This window comes from Heteronotia binoei, chromosome 15 (assembly GCF_032191835.1).
Source record: "Heteronotia binoei isolate CCM8104 ecotype False Entrance Well chromosome 15, APGP_CSIRO_Hbin_v1, whole genome shotgun sequence".
Classification (NCBI taxonomy): Eukaryota; Metazoa; Chordata; class Lepidosauria; order Squamata; family Gekkonidae; genus Heteronotia; species Heteronotia binoei.
Window position 1 is genome coordinate 59,176,484 of NC_083237.1, and position 15,996 is coordinate 59,192,479.

Here is a 15,996-nt window from a genome sequence, read left to right on the forward strand (position 1 = left end):
TGCGTGCAGCCACATTTAACTTTCCGCTCTGCACCAATCGCAGGGCAGCTGCCTGCCCAACAGTTTGCCCCTTGCCAAAATCCCAGGGCTTTGCTAATCGCTCAGGAATGGGAGAAGGAAAAAGGAAACCCAGGCAGAAAAGTTCAGATCAGATGTGCCGCTGGAGTCAAAGATACTTTAAAAAAAAAAAAGCATATAAGGGGAGGACCACAGAACAATCCAGTCCTAAGAACCAAATCCTTTTGTAGAAAAATAGGTGGCGGAGCTCATTACCATATCCCCTCCCCCCAGCCGAAAGCAACCCAATGCAAGAAAGGAGAGCCCTGGGTGAGCGAGGCCTGCTTGGGCTGGCTAGAGATCCATGTGTGGGTCAAAAGGCCAGCAAACCACCCACCACTCAAAATCACGTAAGAAGTGGAGAAAGGGTGGCATGGGCTTCTCCAGGGGTTAAAGAGGGCGTCTGGGGGCGTGGTAAAGCCCCTGGCGGCTGGTTGGCTGGCTGCTCTCCTAATCCAGGGACTGTTATGCAGCTGCACCTCCTATTCAATGGACAAGGTAGGTGGGGAGGAAGAGGGGGAACCATCAGAAAGGTTCAGGAGCTGTGCTCCTGTAAGCTCTTGCTGAATCTGAGGCCTGCTAAGAACACTTTGGTGGGAGTAAGCCCCATGGAATAGACTGGAGTACGTTCCGGAGTAGAGCGGTTTAGGATTTCTCTCAAAGTCTAATCCACCAAATCTGTATACACCGCCAGATCTTCAAAGCACGATATTCGAAAGGCACTCCATCTTTATACCAGAGTCTAATCTAAACCCGGGTAAACCTGGCCAGGAAAATTGACAGACCGCCAGGACTAATTCATAAACTGAATAAAGTTTTGTATATGGTATGGTTAACGATGCCCTCTTTTGAGAGGAAATGCTCCCTCTCTCTCTCTCTCAGGGCTGGTTTGCCCATTAGGCAAACTAGGCGATTGCCTAGGGCAGCGGAAAGTGGGGGGCGGCAAATTCGGCTCTCCCCCCCATCCGGTGTCCCAAGCAAGCACCTAGTTTGGCTTCCCCCCACCACTGCTGCCGCTAGCCCCCTCCGGCCCGCCGCCACCCTCCAGTCACCATGCTCCACTGGCCCCCACCCTCCACGGTGCTCCGCTGGCCTCCCCTCCCCCCCCGGCAGGGCTTACTTTTAGTCCTGGTGAAAGGGGTGGGCAGGCGCGTGGAGCGCCACGGTGGTGGGTGGTGGGTTAGCAGAGCGTGGTGGCTGGGGGGCGCCTGCCTAGGGCGGTATTCGCCCTAGAGCCGCTCCTGCTGTCTCTGGTGTCCATCCCCTTTTGAGGCTCTTTAAAAAAAAAAAAAGGTATGAAAATGGCCTCTTTTGGGACCAGAAGGCTAGGAATAGTTTGCAGCAGTCATCACAGCTTAAATAAGTAGCGGTATTCAATATCAGATCTCCCATAGCGATCAGTTGTTTGAAGTAGCCAGTTGGGAAATAGGTCCTCTTTTTTTCTTTTCAAAATATGGTAGCTCTAAGGTATGGGGGAAGGGAGGAGTAACCAAAGACATCAAAACGTCCGCAGGGCCCACTGAAATCAAAACACACAAAAGGGATCTGGATTTTGATTTTTGTCGATTCCCTGAAAAATCAACAAACATTCTGTATTGCAAAATTGCTTCTTTCATCCGTGAGCCTCTGCAACATTCGGAACGGTTTACTACTTGCTTTCGTTTAATCCATTCTTATCCCAACCATCTTTCCTAAGAACTCGGAGAAAGGTACATAGATTCTGTGCGCACACCTGCCCCTTTCCTTCCCGTGATATCCTTACAACAACCCCCTGAAGGACAGAGTGACAGTGACCAGGCCCATAGCTACAGTGGGGCCTGGGAGGGGCCAGGCCCATCCTTTCAACTTCCCCTTCCAACTATATGGCCCCTCCATTGGAGGGTCCCCAATCTGTCCCCTTTACTCTGAACGAGTAGTAGCATTGCTGCTGGTCTTTTCGATTTTTCTCTTCCCTTCCCTATCACACCTTGCAGAGCAAGGGCGAGGGAGAGTCAAGAGATCTCTGTCTCTCTGAGAGAGGAGCAGATAAAATGTGGGGGGAGCGGAGCTGCTGTGACTGCCCAGGCGAAGGGGGCTTAGCTTGTGGAACTCAAGGCAGCTTACCTGTGTCAGCAAAGGGTTCATTGAAGTTTCAAAATGATCAGACTTGTCTTTGTTAAAAACTAAGTTGCATTTATTGATAACTACAACGTTACTCTTAGCATGGATTCATTGGAACTGATAACAAACAGCTTGAACCATTGGCATTTATGAATACACTTCAAAGGATTTGGGCTTTAAACTATTTCCCATAGTAAACTACAGACTGTCCCTGCAAGTAACACTTTCACATGCCCGCTTATCTTTCACAGTCGATGGTTACATCCCCCTCCTGGTGATGTCCTTGCTCTGCTCAGGAGGCGCCTGGGAAGTTAGCTGAGCACTCTGCACTTCAAAGGCCTCGCTGGCCTCTGGAACTTTGGTAACAGCCATTCTCACCCACCCCCCGTTACTATGCAGGGCACCTAGATTAGTAACACAGAGATTTATTAAGCATTCAGGTTAGTAAGCAGTAAATAATGAATTCAGAAACCAAACGTAACTTCAATGAAACATAGTCTGACAACCTGGGCTGCCAAACTGGGTGCCCCCCCCCCCCAACAACAAATTCTGCTGTGGGCCCCACCAAGCGTGAAATCCTGGCTACGGCCCTGACAGTGACCCAGACAGCTGAGTTTCAGGTGGGGATCTGAAACCAGATTTTGCTGATCCAAGTCTGACTCGCTCTATGCTATCCCACCTTGACTTAATAGAAGTGGCGTATTGATTAAAAGCAAAATCTTGCTATTAAAAAAAATAACTGGATTTCCACTGAGCTCAACTTTTAATTCGAACTCTAGGTGACAAATTACTTATCGTGTGCATTAATGACACTATTTAACAAAACCTGAAAAAACATTTGATGGAAGCAATGAAGAGCAATGATAAAATACGTAGCGCACGTTTAGTTATTCAGGGATTCTTTTATCCCACTCTTTCTCCAATATGCTTGTGGTGGTGAGCTCTCCTCTTGCATTTTTTTGCCCCCAAACAAGCCTTTGAGGCAGACCAGATGAACAGAGAATGGCTGGCCAAAGATTCACCCAGTAACAGGTTTGCCAGGTCCAACTCAGAAAATAGCTGGGAATCTTGGGGGTGGGGGGGGTGGGCAGGAGACTTTTTCATTCCCTAAAACAAATAAATAAAAATACAGCAGTGCAGTTCCCTTGAATACAGTCTTCATTTCCTCATCCCCCCCCCCCCAGCAGCTGCACTTAGACTAAATGAAAGTGAACACACACATACACACAGTCACAAAGCAGTCATAATAGACAGTTTGCAAGCACGCAGTTTTGTGATCGCTTTGGGGCAATTTACTCATGGGAGTTGCTGAATGTAACCATCTGCTGTATTTCAACCAACTTCAGACTAACAGAAAAATGAAAGGGTATACGCTCAGTTAAAGGAGAATTGAATCCATCAGCCTTTATATTCCACAGTCAGAAGGTGGGAGGGGGTGAGAACCAGTATACCAGAAGAGAGAGAGCCAGGCTAGGAGCAGGGAAACCAGTGTTCACATCACTGGTTGGCCTTTGGTCAGTCACTATCAGCCCAGCCTACTTCACAGGGTTGTTGTAAGGATAAAATAAGCAGCGAGAGAACCACGAATGCTTCCCTGAGCTCCTTTGAGGAAGAGTGAGGTGAAACAATCAAAAAAACAACTTCTCTGACTCAAGGTCATCACAATAGTGAAGGAAATGGCACTTCAGAAAGATGAAGGAAACACAGAACAGGTGATTTCCAACAAAGCCACGTGACCTCCCCAAATGACACTGGCAGCCAAGGCTATCTTGGCACTTCTCAGCTCTTGCACCCAAACGGCAAACTGGAGCATCCTGGTAGGTTGCACCTTTATCTTGATTGCTTAACAAAAGCTTGACTTTCATCATCCTGTTTACAATGGAAAGCCTGCTCCTTGTATCTGCTTGGTCTATCTATTGCCTAAACATAGGAAGAAGCCTGCAAGATCAGGTCCATGATGTCCCTTCTGCTCCAGGATCCTGTTTCATACAGTGGCCCACCAGCAGCCCTGGAGGGCCAGCAATGAAAGTGAACGCACACAGTCACAAAGCAGCCAAAATAAACAGTTTGCAAGCACACGGCTTTGTGGTCTTTTTGAGGCAGAAGACTTTCCCATTCCCTAAAACAAATAAATAAAAATTCAGAAGTGCAGTTCCCTTGAATACAGTCTTCATTTCCTCAGCCCCCAGCAGCTGCACTTAGAATAAATGAAAGTGAACACACACATACGGTCACAAAGCAGCCAAAATAAACAGCTTGCAAGCATACAGTTTGGCGATCTCTTTGGGGCAATTTACTCATGGGAGTTGCTGAATGTAACCATCTGCTGTATTTCAACCAACTTCTTCAGACTAACAGGAAAACGAAAGGGTATCCTTACTGCTGAGACTCAGAGGCTGACTGCCTGCAGATGTGAAGGCTGCCTTGAGTCATCTTGGATAGTAGCTATCGAAGGGCCCCTCTCCTCTATGAATAAGAATATAAGAACATAAGGAGAGCCCAGCTGGATCAGACCAACGATCCATCTAGTCCAGCATCCTGTGTCACACAGGGGCCAACCAGTTCCTTTGGAGGACCAACAACAGGGCAAAAAGCTGAGGCCTTCCCCTAATAAGAATATAAGAAGAGCCCTGCTGGATCAGACCAGTGGTCCATCTAGTCCAGCATCCTGTCTCACACAGGGCAAATCAGTTCCTCTGGCTGGCCAACAACAAGGCATAGAGGCTGTTGCCTTCCCCGATAAGAACATAAGAGTAGTCTTGCTGGATTGAATCGAGAGTTCATCTAGTCCAGCATGTTTTTTGCAGAGTGGCCAAACAGTTCCTCTGGTCAGCTTTGGAAGGTGGACCCTATTGCCTTGTACCCCACTGAAGTCCTTCCCCTCCCCAAGTCCTGCCCTCCTCAGGTTCCACCTCCCAAATCTCCAGGTATTTCCCAACCCAGACTAGTAACCAGGGGTCATTTTGTAGAAAAATAGGCGGTGGAGCTCATCCAGGGAATGTTATGCAGCTGCACCTACTATTCAATGGACAAGACGGGTAGGTGAGGAGGCGGAGGGGGAACTGTCAGAAAGGTTCAGTAGCTGTGCTCCTGTGAGCTCCTGCTGAATTCAAGGCCTGCTGGTAACCATAGCCACACAAGAGCCAACAGACCCAGCAACAGACCCAGCAAGTTCTCACTCAAGTGCCACCAGATTCCTCCAGCAGGCTAAACTGCCAGGTACATGACTCCTCACAGATAGGGTTGCCAACCTCCAGGTAGTAGCTGGAGATCTGCTATTACTTTTGATCTGCAGGCAACAGACATCAGTTCCCCTGGAGAACTGACGATGGACTCTATGGCATTATACCCAGCTGAGGTCCCCCCCCACCTAAACCCCACCCTCTACAGGCTTCCCCCCCAAAAAAATCTCCAGGTATTTCCAAACCCAGACCTGGCAACCCCAAAAACCACAGGATTGGAGAGTTAGAAGCCTTAACGTATACGATTTGCCTGATTAAATGTTTTTCGGTACAGAATTTTGCATTCCTTTGGCTTCCCCCCTCCTCCCATATGTCTGTGCAGAACCTGATCTAAAACAAAAACTCCACCTTCTCTAGGCAGCAACTCTTCTCCCTGAGAATCTGGGAAACCGCCTTATGAGGCATCAGCCCACTTGTTCGTCAGCCTCAGAAATGCCTAATCTGACTTCAAGGCCTCTTTCAGCACTTCTGGCATAAATCCTAACCGAAGGAGTTGGGGTTTGAACCTTAATGCGTATTGAGGGTTTTTATATCTGTTTTGGTCTGTTCCACAGCAAGGTCAAAAACCCGCCGAAGAAAAACTAAACAGGGTCGATGGCAAACGGACCCTAACGGCATTCCACGAGGCGTACCTTCGGCTGCCTGCGGAGAAAAATCCAGATCTACCTCCAGCTCACCGCTCCGGTTAATGTGCTTAAAGTTTAACACTCCCTGCCCGTGGCTCCAGAGACGGCAGAGGCCATGGCAGAGAGCGGCCACTCAGGAAGCCTTCTGAGAGAACGGCCTCTTTTTTTAAAAAAAAATAAAAATAAAAATCAGGCAGCCCTCAGTGACTTGAGATCTGTCTGCTCCCTGCTCGGCACTAACTAATTAAACTTGACGGCGGGGAGCTGGGTCCCGCCTGGCTTTTTATTAACTGAACACTCTGTCCCTCTCTTGAACCGCGGAGTCGTGTCCCTCTAGGACGGGGCCGGGGTCAACTGGCGTCCTGAGGGCTGGATCCTGCCAGCCAACTTTCACTAGATGGGAATGCCTGCTGGAGGAGGATGTGTTTCCCACACTGCTGAGCAAAACCAACCGGCCCTGTGTGTCAAGGCTGAATAGGGTTGCCAATCCCGAAGTGGGGGCAGGGGATCCCCCGGTTTGGAGGCCCTCCCCAGCTTCAGGGTCAGCGGGGGGGGGGGGCAATGTCTGCTGGGCACTCCATTATTCTCTATGGAAAATGATTCCCATAAAGTATAATGGAGAATTGATTCACAGTTATCTGGGGCTCTGGAAGGGCTGTGTTTTGTGGTAGAGGCACCAAATTTGCAGCATAGCATCTGGTGGCTCTCCTCAAAACACCCTCCAAGTTTCAAAAAGATTGGACCACGGAATCCAACTCTATGAGCCCCCAAAGAAGGTGCCCTTATCCTTCATTATCTCCAATAGAGGGAAGGCGGGTGGTCTCTTTAAATGTGTGGCCAGAGTTCAGTTATGCTTGTCACAACCTTGCTCCTGGCTCCACCTCAATGTCTCCTGGCTCCACCCCCAAAGTCTCCAGATATTTCTTGCATTGGACTTGGCAACCCTAAGGCTGAAGGGCGTGCACGGGGGTCCAAGGCCAGGGCTGGATTAACAATTAGGCCAAGTAAGCACTGGCTATGAGCCCCCACACTTTTAGGGGCCCCGGGCCAGCTTCCGTGTCTGTTTCCCCCCCTGCTTACAGCCCCTCCCAGCCTCCATGCGCAGCCAGCAACTGAGCCGCTCTTTTCCCAGTTTACCTGGTGTGGCTGTTGGTGGCGTCGTCGCCAAGTTTGCCTCTCTCTGCCTCTCCCCTGCAGCTTTGTCAAAGGGGCTTTTGAGAAGGTGCCTCCAGGATGCTGCGGGGGCCGTGGGCCACAGGGCAGGTGCTCAGACTCTGAGGTAATTTGCGAGGGGGGCCCCAAAATTTCGATTGCCTAGGGGCCTCCACAGGGCTTAATCCGGCACAACCCATGGCTCCGGTCCCATGGAGGCAGTGGGGCCTCTGGGAGGAGGAATCGGCAGCCAGCAGGGGGCTCACCCGCTCATCTCCTATTGCACTTGCAAGGCCACCCATTTATTTATTTTTTTGGGGGGGAAATGTTTTTTCTCGGCCGACTCCAAGATCAGAAATCAGCCTGAGGGAAAAAGCAGCTCATGGAGGCATTTGCGGAAGGTGAACTGGAAGCCATGGGAGGCCTCAAGCTCCCCCTACGTGCCAGAAAATTCTCTACAAATGCCTAGGGCTGCAAGCCTCCAGGGGGGCCTAGACATCCCCTGCTATTACAACTGATCTCCAGCCACTTTGGTAGTTGGACTCTACGGCATTATACCCCACTGAAGTCCCCCCTCTCCTGTAAATGCTTCTTTCGTGTTACCTTTGCAAACAGGGACTTCGGGGACACACCTGGGCCAGGCTATAGGTAGTCCCATTCTAAAAACCTAACTAGGGTAGAACAACGTGCCTGAACCATCCTGACTGCCTTTCTTAAAAAGAGAGAAAAGGAAGACAACTTAGGAAGTACAAGTTTGGAAAGATAGGAAGAGAGAGGAGAGGAGAGGAGAGGAGAGGAGAGGAGAGGAGAGGAGAGGAGAGGAGGAGGAGAGGAGAGGAGAGGAGAGGAGAGGAGAGGAGAGGAGAGGAGAGGAGAGGAGAGAAGAGAAGAGAAGAGAAGAGAAGAGAAGAGAAGAGAAGAGAAGAGAAGAGAAGCGAAGCGAAGCGAAGAGGGAGGGGAGGGGAGGGAGGGAGAGAGAGAGAGAGAGAGAGAGAGAGAAAGAAAGAAAGAAAGAAAGAAAGAAAGAAAGAAAGAAAGAAAGAAAGAAAGAAAGAAAGAAAGAAAGAAAGAAAGAAAGAAAGAAAGAAAGAAAGAAAGAAAGAAAGAAAGAAAGAAAGAGGGAGGGAGGGAGGGAGGGAGGGAGGGAGGGAGGAAGGAAGGAAGGAAGGAAGGAAGGAAGGAAGGAAGGAAGGAAGGAAGGAAGGAAGGAAGGAAGGAAGGAAGGAAGGAAGGAAGGAAGGAAGGAAGGAAGGAAGGAAGGAAGGAAGGAAGGACACTTAACAGTTCCCCACCAGCCACTTCTTAACTCCAAACTATGATCTCTCTCTTTTCCATAGCAGGGCTAAAAACATTTATTTGTGAGAGGGTAGATCCTTTTGTGGGGTTGCCAGGTTTCCTACAGATTGGGCCACAAGAAGCCCGGAGGGGTGAAGGCTGGGAGCTAGTAAGGAATGATGCCAGTGAAACTAGAGGACACCGCCTGAAGGCACCAAGCAACTGATCTATTTCAACATCAGGAGACTTTCCTAACGTGATCATTGCTATCGTTTGAAAACATATTACCACCTTTCCCGGCATCATCCTGGAATTGCATTTGGACACTGCAAATGAATCTCTGCTTGTGACAGGTGCAAACTACGTCTGATGCTGTCCTAGTGCCTACTGCCAACTCCAGGTTCGGAAATACCTGGAGATTTGAGAGTGGAGGCTGGGAGGGTGGGGTTTAGGGAGGGGAGGGACCTTGTTGGGGTATGCCAGGCTGTCCACCTTCCAAAGAAGTCATTTTCTCCAGGGAAAGGAAGGAAGGAAGGGAGGGAGGGAGGAATGGAGGGAGGGAGAGAGGAAGGAACAACTTTTGTAGTCTGGAGATCATTGCAATTCCAGGAGATCTCCACCCCACCCCCTTGGAGGCCGGCAACCCTCTCCCTCTCCCAAGTGCGGGGCCTGCCTAAAGCCTCCCTTATTTTAGAACCCATGAATCGAATTCCCATTTGCCATGATGTCCCAACGCAGGTATGCTCAGGCAAACTAGTATCTTGTTCCTCCTCACAAACTGGGATTCGGAGCACAGTTTGCAAGGACGGGAGCGGATATCTGTTTGTCCCGGGGCCGTTTTTTAGACACCACAGCCAACTGGACTTTGATTGGAGGCTTCCAAACCCGTGAAGCCTTCCAGAGTGTTCTGCATGTAGAGGGGCGACTCCCACACAGGACTGTGTCCTACCATGGGCCATTCTCTCTGCTGCAAGGTTTGATGTATCTCATCTACCTAATTATGATGTCCAGGCCTCAGATTCAGTGGGAGCTCACAGGAACGCAGCTCCTGAACCTTTCTGAGAGTTCCCCCTCCTCCTCCTGAGAGTTCCTCCTCCTGAGAGTTCCAACACCTCCTCCTGAGAGTTCCTCCTCCTCCTGAGAGTTCCACCTCCTCGTCCTGAGAGTTCCCCTTCTCCTCCTGAGTTCCCCCTCCTCCTCCTGAGAGTTCCTCCTCCTCCTCCTGAGAGTTTCACCTCCTCCTCCTGAGAGTTCCCCCTCCTCCTCCTGAGAGTTCCACCACCTCCTCCTGAGAGTTCCTCCTCCTCCTGAGAGTTCCACCTCCTCGTCCATTGAACAGTAGGTGCAGCTGCATAACAATCCCTGGATAAGCTCCACCACCTATTTTTCTACAAAACGACCCCTGGCGATGCCTGTGAAAGTGGGGGATGGGGGGAAGGAAATGATTACTTTTTGCTTCGCAGTTCAGGCGCTCTTGCATGTTATGGTTTAGATTCAGTGCTTGCAATTCATAGCTTATCTAGTTGTCACAGAAACGAGGACTTGGCACCTGGAATGATGGCTCCTCCCTCAGACAGGGCTGTGTGAACAGCCTCGGAAGGTGCGAACTGAACCGGAACAGACTGTGTTGTCTCCAGTTGATATATAACTTGGTGTGAAAAGGTGGGAGGGGGGGAAAGCCACATTCACCAGGACAGTGACTACATTATCGCTGTCTGTAACCACCAACTTCATTCCTGGCAACCTTCTGGCTAGAAGGTTGACTCCTGTATCAAAACAAATAAACTCTACCTATGTTTTCATAAGAGAGAGTCTACTTGGTTGATATCTGGTTGATTCTCACACAGGGCTGGTTGAAGGGTTTTCAAGGCCCTGGGCCCCTATTGGCCTAGCTCCGTGCTCCCCTTTCCACCCCTATGCTTGCATGCCCTTTCTCCTACTTGCAAGCCCTGCTACCACGCATACTTAGTTGCCTTCATCACCTACGTGCCCTTTTGCTGATAGCACACAGTTTGGTGTAGTGGTTAAGTGCGCGAACTCTTATCTGAGGGAACAGGGTTTGAGTCCCCACTCCTCCACTTGCAGCTGCTGGAATGGCCTTGGGTCACCCAGAGCTCTCTTATCTGGGAGAACCGGGTTTGATTCCCCACTCCTCCACTTGCAGCTGCTCGAATGGCCTTGGGTCAGCCAGAGCGCTCTTATCTGGGAGAACCGGGTTTGATTCCCCACTCCTTCATTTGCACCTGCTGGAATGGCCTTGGGTCAGCCATAGCTCTCTTATCTGGGAGAACCGGGTTTGATTCCCCACTCCTTCATTTGCACCTGCTGGAATGGCCTTGGGTCAGCCACAGCTCTGGCAGAGGTTGTCCTTGAAAGGGCAGCTGCTGCGAGAGTCCTCTCCAGCCCCACCCACCTCACAGGGTGTCTGTTGTGGGAGAGGAAGGTAAAGGAGATTGTGAGCCGCTCTGAGACTCTTTGGAGTGGAGGGCGGGATATAAATCCAATATCTTCATCTACCTCACAGGGTGTCTGTTGTGGGGGAAGAAGGTAAAGGAGATTGTGAGCCGCTCTGAGACTCTTCGGAGTGGAGGGTGGGATATAAATCCAATATCTTCATCTACCTCACAGGGTATCTGTTGTGGGGGAGGAAGGGAAAGGAGATTGTGAGCCGCTCTGAGACTCTTCGGAGTGGAGGGCGGGATATAAATCCAATATCTCCATCTACCTCACAGGGTGTCTGTTGTGGGGGAGGAAGGGAAAGGAGATTGTGAGCCGCTCTGAGACTCTTTGGAGTAGAGGGCGGGATATAAATCCAATATCCTCCTCATCATCGTGGCACTGGCCATTGCCAGCCAGGGCTGGACGTGCCACTAGGCGAACTAGGCGACTGCCTAGGGCACCAGCCTTCTGGGGGTGCTGAACTGGGCGCCCCCATTGACTCAACGATGTTGTCAGCACAGAGTGGGGGGGGCACGCCAGAGGTTAGAGTTGCCTAGGGTACCAGACAATCTAGGGCTGCCGCTGTTGCCGGCAGGAGAGTCACCACTGTGACTGCCCGCAGGCTCTTTCTGTGGGCATCTGGGAGCACAGGAAAAGACAGGCATCGGAGGAAGTGAGTGGGTGGGTGGGGGGTCAGAGGCAGTGGGGCCCACCAGAGGCCCCGGCAGCTGCCCCTGCCTTAAGGTCTGATGATGCTGATGATGAAGTCCACCTTCAGGGGAAAAAGTCTGAAACGTTCGGGTCCGACTTTGGGGTAGGGAGAGCCAGTTTGGTGTAGTGGTTAAGTGTGCTTACTCTTATCTGGGAGAACTGGGTTGGATTCCCCACTCCTCCACTTGTACCTGCTGGAATGGCCTTGGGTCAGCCATAGCTCTCTTATCTGGGAGAACCGGGTTTGATTCCCCCGCTCCTCCACTTGCACCTGCTGGAATGGCCTTGGGTCAGCCATAGCTATGGCAGAGGTTGTCCTTGAAAGGGCAGCTGCTGTGAGAGCCCTCTCCAGCCCCACCCACCTCACAGGGTGTCTGTTGTGGGGGAGGAAGGGAAAGGAGATTGTGAGCCGCTCTGAGACTCTTCGGAGTGGAGGGCGGGATATAAACCCAATCTCTTCATCTACCTCACAGGGTGTCTGTTGTGGGGGAGGAAGGTAGAGGAGATTGTGAGGCGCTCTGAGACTCTTCGGAGTGGAGGGCGGGATATAAATCCAATATCTTCATCTACCTCACAGGGTGTCTGTTGTGGGGGAGGAAGGTAGAGGAGATTGTGAGGTGCTCTGAGACTCTTCGGAGTGGAGGGCGGGATATAAATCCAATATCTTCATCTACCTCACAGGGTGTCTGTTGTGGGGGAGGAAGGGAAAGGAGATTGTGAGCCGCTCTGAGACTCTTCGGAGTGGAGGGCGGGATAGAAATCCAATATCTTCATCTACCTCACAGGGTGTCTGTTGTGGGGGAGGAAGGTAGAGGAGATTGTGAGCCGCTCTGAGACTCTTCGGAGTGGAGGGTGGGATATAAATCCAATATCTTCATCTACCTCACAGGGTGTCTGTTGTGGGGGAGGAAGGGAAAGGAGATTGTGAGCCGCTCTGAGACTCTTTGGAGTGGAGGGCGGGATATAAATCCAATATCTTCATCTACCTCACAGGGTGTCTGTTGTGGGGGAGGAAGGGAAAGGAGATTGTGAGCCGCTCTGAGACTCTTCGGAGTGGAGGGCGGGATAGAAATCCAATATCTTCATCTACCTCACAGGGTGTCTGTTGTGGGGGAGGAAGGGAAAGGAGATTGTGAGCCGCTCTGAGACTCTTCGGAGTGGAGGGCGGGATAGAAATCCAATATCTTCATCTACCTCACAGGGTGTCTGTTGTGGGGGAGGTGTCATGGGTGCTGGGGACCCTTCAGAGGAAGTTGAGTCTGATGAGGAAACTGTGCCCCTGCCACCTGCACCAGTGCCCCTGCCTCCTGCTGGAGAAGATCCCAGCCCCCCTGCCTCGCCCTCTCGGGTGGCTCGTGTGCGTGACCGCCTCCGGCAGGACCTCAGGGATCGGAGGAGGGCGGCACGCTCACAAGCAAGACGCTCCCTGAGCCCTGAGTTCTGAGAGGATTCTGGCCCTTCTAAGAGCAAGGATGCTTGAGTGGTAACAGGATCCTGGCTGCCTCCCTGAGCCAGCAATTAGCCCAAACGGGCAACAGCCAGCAGAGGGCTATATAGCTGTGGGCTTTGGGAGGAAGCTTTGTGGAAGCAACTAGTCATCTCCCTGACATTCTAGCATCCACTCCGGCTTGACTTTGGTTCCTGACTCCCTGACTTTGGCTTTGGACTTCTGGACTCCCTGACCTCGGCTTCTGGACCTCAGACCTGCGATACTTCTACAGTGATTCGGATTTGGCGCCTCGGACCCTCCTGCTTACTGGCTACAGACCTCGGACTGCCTCTGGACTTTGCCTGACCCGGCCCCAGCCGTGACAGATTGCTTCCACCGACAAACACCCACTCCACAGGATGGATGCTGAAGCAAGTGAAACCACAGAACTACTGGCTGCGCTCCAAGCCCAGGTACAGCAGCTAACACAGGCAGTAGTGCACTTGCAGCAACAACCTGCGGCCAGTGCTCCAGCCAAGTGCCCAGTTCCCCCACCTGACAGATTTGGGGGTGCCGTGGAAGAATTTCCTGCCTTCCTAGCACAGTGTCGGCTGTACTTTGAACTGAGAGCACGGGACTTCCTCAATGACAAAACCAAGGTGTGTTTCGTCATCAGTCTGTTAAAGGGGCAGGCGGCCAAATGGGCCACACCCTTACTGGTCGCGTCCTCTCCCCTATTGACTGATTACCAGGGGTTTGAGGCCCACCTGTCTGCTGCTTTCTCAAACCCAGTCCAAGCAGCCACAGCCAACCGGAAGATCAGGGCACTGAAACAAGGCAACTCCTCGGTGGCTCAATATGCCACTGAATTCAAGCTCCTGACCCAGGACTTGGCGTGGAATGAGGCTGCCCAGATGGACCAGTTTACTGAGGGGTTGGCAGAGGAGGTCCTGGATGAACTGGCCAGGGTGGAGCAGCCACCCACGCTCCAAGAACTTATCACCCTCTGCCTCCGCATCGATGGCCGCCTGGAAAGTCGCCGCCAAGCCAAGACCAGAGGGCGCCAGCTCCCTGCGCCGTGCTACCTGGCTCCTCGCCCGTCCCCAGCTAGTACCAGCACCAAGGATGAGCCTATGCAGCTTGGAGCTGCTCGACCCCGCCTGACCCCAGAGGAAAAGACCAGACGCCGCACGCAGAATCTGTGCCTCTACTGCGGCACGGCAGGCCACTATGCCTCTGGCTGCCCTGCTAAGCATCGGATACCTGGACCTTCGCTGCCACCGCCGCCAAAAGGGCAGCCCCAGGCATAAGTGGACCCCCCAGCCTGGGGCGACTAGCTGGGTCCTCCGAACAGCGGGCTGATACCCCAGGGCCATTCCTGCTACCAGTCAAACTCCGTCTGCCTGACGAACGCTGGCTGTTCGTGTATGCCATGCTGGACTCGGGAGCGGCCCACTGTTTTATAGATGCCGCCTTTGTGAAGCAGCACCAGATCCCTGTGCAGACAAAAGGGATTCCGTCGCTGGTGGAGGCTATTGACGGGCGCCTCCTCCGTTCTGGCCCCGTCACCCAGGAGACCTGTCCCATCACCTTCCACGTCCAGCAGCACCAAGAACAGCTGCGGTTTGATGTCGCCCGCATGCCTCGCTTCCCGCTGATTCTAGGCCTTTCCTGGCTGAAGCTGCACAACCCCATCGTGGACTGGGCCCAGCAGGAACTACGCTTCCGAGACCCATGCCCCCATCTGACTCCTCCCACCACTCTAGCAGCTGGCATCCCGAGTGGTGGTCCTCAGCTCCCTCAGAAGTATGTGGACTTTGCTGATGTCTTCGAAGAGACAGGAGCTGATCAGCTTCCCCCTCACCGGCCCTACGACTGTGCCATTGATTTGGTACCTGGGGCACCACTCCCGGTGGGGCGTCTGTACCCAATGTCGGAGCCGGAGTTGGCAGCTCTGCGAGACTTCCTGGACAAGAACCTGAAACGCGGATTCATCCGACCCTCAACCTCTCCCCTATCTGCTCCAGTGCTCTTCGTGAAGAAGAAAAGTGGGGAGCTCCGGCTGTGCAATGACTACCGGGCCCTGAACAAGATCACCATCCGCGACCGGTACCCTCTACCACTGATCCCTGAACTCTTGGATCGCCTAAAGGGGGCCCAAATCTACACCAAGCTGGACCTCCGTGGAGCGTACAATTTGGTGCGCATACGGCCCGGAGACGAATGGAAGACCGCGTTTGGGACCCGATACGGGCAGTACGAGCACCTGGTAATGCCCTTCGGACTGACCAATGCCCCCGCTGTCTTCCAGAGGTTCATGAATGACATATTCCGGGACCTGCTCGACCGCTTCGCGATCATATACCTGGATGACATCCTAATTTACTCCCGCAATCCTGCCCAGCACGCCGAGCACGTCCGCCAGGTCCTGCAGCGCCTACGAGCCCATGGTCTCTACGCCAAGCTGGAGAAGTGCGACTTCGACCTGCGCTCCGTCGAGTTCCTTGGGCACATCGTGTCACCGCAGGGGATCCTCATGGACCCGAAAAAAGTAGAAGCGGTCCTGACCTGGCAGGCTCCTCAGAATCGCAAAGACCTGCAGCGGTTCCTCGGTTTTGCCAACTACTATCGGCAATTCATCCCGGCCTACGCATCCCTGACCACACCCCTGACTCAACTACTCCGCCCCAAAGAACCCTTCTACTGGTCCCCAGAGGCCGATAACGCCTTCTCCAACCTGAAGACTCGCTTTGCCACCGGGCCGCTCCTGAGATACCCCGACCCCCAGCTTCCCTTTACGGTGGAAGCTGATGCCTCCAACGTGGCCCTGGGAGCAGTGCTGTCCCAGCGCGAGGAGCCGTCCCAGCCACTACAGCCCTGCGCCTATTACTCGCGGCAGCTCACTGCTGCAGAGAGGAACTATACCATCTGGGAGAGGGAGTTGCTCGCGATCAAGGCGGCGTTT

General features: G+C 52.5%; 2 protein-coding genes across 5 annotated transcripts in view; one reads left to right on the forward strand and one right to left on the reverse strand.

Moving 5' to 3' along the window:
• GRB7 (growth factor receptor bound protein 7) overlaps positions 1-15,996 on the reverse strand; it is a 138,470-nt gene that overhangs the window by 89,218 nt on the left and 33,256 nt on the right. Inside the window, exon 1 of one of the 4 annotated variants that reach the window (XM_060256067.1) lies at positions 5,748-5,855. The exons of the other annotated variants lie outside the window; for them this stretch is intronic. The gene's annotated coding sequence lies outside the window, so the exon portion shown is untranslated. Of the gene's footprint in view, positions 1-5,747; positions 5,856-15,996 lie in introns of those variants that run through there. 4 annotated transcript variants of the gene reach the window in all.
• The window catches only part of MIEN1 (migration and invasion enhancer 1), a 101,435-nt gene that overhangs the window by 29,632 nt on the left and 55,807 nt on the right, over positions 1-15,996 (forward strand). The window lies entirely within an intron of this gene.